This window comes from Mesocricetus auratus, unplaced genomic scaffold, assembly GCF_017639785.1.
Source record: "Mesocricetus auratus isolate SY011 unplaced genomic scaffold, BCM_Maur_2.0 Super-Scaffold_6730, whole genome shotgun sequence".
Taxonomy (NCBI): domain Eukaryota; kingdom Metazoa; phylum Chordata; class Mammalia; order Rodentia; family Cricetidae; genus Mesocricetus; species Mesocricetus auratus.
Genome location: NW_024429184.1, coordinates 116,720,166 through 116,726,124, shown reverse-complemented (window position 1 = coordinate 116,726,124; position 5,959 = coordinate 116,720,166).

The window sequence follows — 5,959 nt, the reverse complement described above, 5'->3', positions numbered from 1 at the left end:
CGCACCAGCGCCGCCTCCCCGCAGCCCTCCCCCGACAGCCCAGCCCCGCCCCGACAGCTCGAGTGCTGGCCGCTCCTTGTGCAAGCACCCGCCTTCAGGTGGTTTGGGCCCCTTACCCAACCGCCTTGCTTATCAGGGGTCTGCACTCTGCTTTCTTCCAGAACAAAAGTAGGGACTCAGAAACTTCAGGGAAAGGGACTGAGATCGAGGGCGAGGTGGAGGTAGAGAGTCGAAACCAGGAGAAAGAGCATTGAGGAGGAACTTTGCACCCGGTCCTGCCAAGGGGGAAGGTGTGGGGCCTGAAGCCTTATGGGCCCCTCTCCTGCACTCAGCAGGGTGGGCGGCTCAGGCACCCAGTTAAATGGGGGATGAGAGCAGAATGGACAGTGCCTCCAGAACTGAGGACCCCTCTCTCTGCTGGGCCTCCCCACTCCGTGCTGAGGCCTAGCCGAGGAAGCTCAACGGCTTCTATTGCCCCAAGCATTCAGCCTGGGTTTCTTCTTATCCTGGGTCTTCCAAATCGAGGCTGCCTTTCTCGGACAAGCACAGTGGCCATACCACATGCTTTTCATTCTTGAGAGAAGCTTCTTCCTAACACTTGCTGGGGCTGGGTGGCTGGCGGGAGGGTGTGCCTCTCTCCTCCCTGAAGCATTTGCAAAAGCTGCAGCGCTGAAGTCTGGCCCCCAGCGCCCGCCCCAGATACTTCCCCCTCAGAGCAGGGCCAGCGTTCGGTATGTGTGGTGTTGGAGGGTTGAGGGTGTGCTGGCCAGTGTGTTTTCCTGTTTGTATTATGAGAGGAAGTTGGCTGTGAGTCAGCAGACGCAGGAACTGTCAGTAGCTAGAATAAGACCCCAGCATCTGGGGACCGATTGTCATCCTCAGCCTTCCATAGCCCCGCTTCCCCAGAGCCTTCCCTTTTAGAAAAAGGTCGATAATAATAATTAATTATTAAAATGCTATAATAATAGCCACCAATTATTGAGAGCTGCCAGTGTCCCAGGCCCTGTGCAAACACTGCTTTGCAAACTTCACTCATCATGATACTCATATGAAATAGGCTATTTTACAACCTTTGTGTTATAGATAAGGAAACAGGACCCTGAAACGACTTGATCAGCTAGATAGCAACAGATTGCCCGAGTTCTGGGGATGGGACCCCAGAAACAGGTGCCTATGCGGGAGGACTCCCCCTTTCCTCCAGGAGTGGTGACAGGGCTCCTCACAGATCTTCCACTGTAAGGAGTGAAATTAATCAAGGCCCCAGCTGCTTCCCTCCGAAAAGGGAACTCCTGCTCCAAGACCAGCTAATGGCAGGGCTTAGTAAGAGATCTGGGACTTAAACTGTGTGATAAAAATGACTCCTCCTTCCAACCTCCTGTCTGTGTGTCTTCCTTCTTTCTTTCTTTTTTGTTTTTGTTTTTGTTTTTTTTCAAGACAGGGTTTCTCTGTAGCTTTGGAGCCTATCTTGGAACTCGCTCTGTAGACCAGGCTGGTCTTGAACTCACAGAGATCTGCCTGCCTCTGCTTCCCGAGTGATGGGATTAAAGGTGTGCGCCACCACTGCCCAGATCTAACCCCCTTTCTTGATCTTGCTCTCTGATAGCTCTCCCAGATCCAGGCCCCTGCCCCTCTCACAGGCATGTCCCCTTATCAGATCCCTGCCCAAGTCAACCACCTTCTTGTTGGAGGTCAGGCTGAGCCTGCAAGACAGGGAAATTACAAACAAACAAGAACCCCACAGTGCCCCAGGAAATGTGCCTGTGCTCAAGGGTATCCTGGTAAGGTGAAGGAATTCCAAAACTTTGCTTCCTTTTGGCAGCTGGGTAGAGGATATGAACCCCATTTCATACTAATGTTTTAAAATGCATAAAATAAAATATATAGAAGTATAAGGGAAACCAATTGTATTACAATAAAGTTATAAAACTATTTTAATGTGATATAGTAATGTATGTGCCTTTTTATTAATGCTCTAAATAAGATCAAGTGTTAGGCTGATACCCCACATAACTTTACAACAGTAATGAACATAAATGATATTTTAAAGATCTGCAATACTATGGTATGGAAATGCATGTGATCCCCGTGCCTAACAAAACTATAACCATGGCTAATATGACTGGCTTGTTATTACTTTTGTAGCTGAAGGAAATGGTAAATATCACCAATTTTTCTCCCATTGAGTTCCAAGTTAAGGGCACCAGAATCAGGGTGGAGTCACAGAAAGCAGGACCTGGCTTCTGCACGCAGGCTCCACCCTCTCTTCGTCAGGCCAGTGAGATGAGGTGGGTAGAAAGCTTCTGGCCCTTGCCGGGCGGTAGTGGTACACTCCTTTAATCCCAGCACTTGGGAGGCACAGGGAGAGGCAGACAGATCTCTGTGAGTTCGAGACCAGCCTGGTTCCAGGACAGCCTCCAAAGCCACAGAGAAAACCAGTCTTGAAACACACACACACACACACACACACACACACTCTCTCTCTCTCTCTCTCTCTCTCTCTCTCTCTCTCTCTCTCTCACACACACACACACACACACACACACACACAGAAAAAAAAAGAGAGACTTCTGACCCTGGCATTTTGTTCCTTTGAACCCTTTCTCCTGACTCTTTCTCTCCTCTCCCTTCTTCCTTTCTTCTCCTCCCTTCCCTCTCTTCCTCTTTTCTATATATTTAATTGCATTTCCTGTGTGTGGACAGTTTTGTCTGTCTGCGCTCTAATCGCATGCAGTGCCTGCAGAGTCCAGAAGAGGGCACCAGATCTCCCAGAACTGGAGTTACAGTTAGGAGCTGCCCTGTGGGTGCTGGGGATCAAATCCAAGTCCTCTGGAAGAACGGTGGGTGCTCTTAACCGCCAAGCCGTCTCCCTAGCCCCCTCTGTTCCTTCTATGCCTCAATTTCTGTCTCTTTTGCTCTGTTCTCCACACCCTCCTCTCTGGACATCTCTGTCTTTCCTGTCTCTGGATTTCTCTGTGTGTCTGTCCTGGCTTCTGCCTCTCTGCGCACCTGGGCTCTCATAACCTATCCCTAAGGGAATAGAGCAGATCCAAGGAGACTTCTGTAGCCTAGACTCAGCGAGACAAGGAAAATTCTCTGACTCTAGAACAGTGGTTCTCAACCTGTGGGGTACGGCCTCTTTGGGGTCAAATGATACTTTTATGGGAGTCACCTTCATAAAACACAGATGTTTACATTAGGGTTCATAACAGTAGCACAATTACAGTTATGAGGTAGCAGGGGCAATCACTGTGTGGTTGGGGTTACCACGGCGTGCGGAATTGTGCTAAAGGGTCACAGCACACAGTGCTGGAAACCCTGGAAGAGGGATACCCCAGGGCCTCGGGCTCTCACCTGAGAGCCAAAAGGTTTTCCTGCCCTCCCTTTTCATTCTTAGCCTCTGTAGAATAGACATAGGTCAGGAGGGAGGTGAGGGTGAGGGGGGAGATGGGTGGGTGGTGAGCTCCGTGCATCGGGCTGTGGGCACACCAGGTTGTCCCCACATGCTTCCCCATGCGGTTGCAGCTCAGAGCCCTGAGTGGTGAAGCCTCCCCTGTCCTCTTCCTCACTCTGAGCGCGCTCAGGTCTCATGAGAGGCTCAGGGACTGGCATGGCTCAGAGCAGCTGTAGAGAGATGAATGAGTCACAGGAAGGAAAGGGCCTAGCTAAGTGAGTGGCTAGCTTCCCTTGGAAAGTTCTCTTCATTTCCAAGAGGCCAGCTTGGCTCTCTGCTAGGCCCTGAATCAGATTCTCCAACTTTTCATTGGTCAAGATCACTACCACCATCCTCACCGCAAGAACGGCAGGACTCAGCTAGCCGAAGAGATAGCTGGTGGGGGGCTTGTTTTCCTGTTGGGGTATCTTCTGTCTACTGGGTGTCTTCTGTCTTTTGTCTACAAAAGGCACTATGGAAGGGATCCCTCCAAACAGTAACTCTGAAACACCACAGACTCCATTCACCCTGGCTGAAAATGCTGCGTTATTGAACAGCTCCAATCTGCCCACTCTACGAAACCCAAACAGAAGCTGTGGGACCCACAAGAACCAAAGTCTTGAGACAGACGTAAACTACGAGCGGTTGTTCAAAGCTGTGCCTCACAGAAGGTCTTAGAACCCATTATAGCCCTTTTGAGCCTCTGCAAACTTTAGTAATTGGGCACCTGCCCAAGCATGTCATCTCTCCAAGGCTCTCCCCAGCCCAGCCCAGTCTTTTTCTGTCCCATGCTCTTCGTGGTGTGGCTTGATTTGGTCTCTGGTATTTTGCAGGCAGGGAGGAAGGGACATAGCATCGGGAAATCCTAGATCTTAACTCTACCATAAGGGACAAAAGGGGCATTAATAGGTAGGTGGAACAGAACACCTCCTTCCTTGATGACAACATCTCTTTTCCTCAGCACCAAACAGTAGACTACTACCCTCATTATCGCTCTGGAGGTCACTTTGTTCACAGAAAGCAGGTGCCACAGAGTGATTAAGAACCAAGTCTCTCTACAGTGGAACCCTGGCACTAGCTCAGCCAGCTGTGTGGCCTGAGCAAGCACCTTACCTCTCTTTGCTTCGGTGTCCTTTTCTGGAAAAAAGAAAGAAAAGAAATGTAGCAGAATGTTGTGACGATCAGTCCATGGAAATACATGAGTAATGTATGGAGCAGATCTGACTCACAGATGCTTACTAAGAGTCCCCATTCCTTGCTAGTGTCCTGGCAATTCTGGAAATACATTCCGTTTGCCTGCATAGTACCTCATCACCCTGGCACATCCCAGTGGCTGTTTTAACCAGTTTGCTTGTGGCTTTTTATTGAGGCAGGATAGAAAGACAGGAAAAATTAAGGTACCATGAAAAGGGGAAATTGAAACTTTTCACCAGCTAAGAGTCAAGAATTGCAGCACAATTGTCATTTGCTGGAGATTGTCTATATAGAGGCAGTGTTCCCTTTACATAGAGACATTTCAAATAAGAACGTTAAATAGCAACGAACCATGCTTAAGGCCTAAATACACATGGGCTTTGAGTGTAGCCTGTCTCCTTTCCCAGCTATAAGCCTGCAGTTTTCTAAGAAAAATTTTAGAAGCCCCATGTACTAGAAGGCATGTCTTAGCCCCCTTGCTCAACTTTTCAGAGCCATAGTTTGCTTTTATCAGATTGCAAGCCTACCCAAGGCATCCTAGGAACTACCCTGTGATTTCACTTACCAAAAAGAGTGATGATGGTGGGTTACTTAGCACCCCTTTGAGATGTAACTTGAGAAGCCACCAAAACAGCATAATATAACTGCTGCTAAGACACTGAAGTGGGACTCTCCCAAGCTCAAGCCATTTTTCTACTGCCTTCCTCTTCATATCTGTGTGAAAATCTCTCCTTAGTGAGTCCCAGCTGTGCTTCACGCCAGAGAGAGCGGAAATTCTTTTCTGAGGCACTTTTCAAAGCTTCTGGCTTTACCAGTCTCTAAAATGCTCTCCGCAGGCTGCTCTAGGTGGTGCTGTGGAGCTGTGGTTTTAGACCCCGCCCCATTGCTGCTGACTGTGTAGCCCAAAGAGTCCATTGACACTCCCTGTTATATTTCCCACCGTCTTCCCAATTCTCAGCCGCCTTCTTGTCAGTTTCAGCATTTCTGCTACTTTTTGTCATATTTCCTGTAATCCTGCAGCACCTTGTCACCTCCGAGCATCCTCCCTGTGGCAGAGGGCACAGCCATCACCTGCTTGTGGTCCTGATGAGATGGACCAGTGGAGGAGGGGACACTGAGGAGCGTGCGCTCCTACTCAATTCTTTCTTAATTGCTTTTTAAAATGTATGTGTAAGTGTGTGTGTGGTGTGTGTGTGAGGGCATTTGTGCGTGCATACATTTATGTGCACGTGGGAGCCTTGGAGGCTAAGGTCCATAACAGGTGCCTTTCACCTCAGTCTCCATCTTATTTGTGTTAATGAGTAGGGCCTCCCATTAAGCTCCGAGCTTACCAGT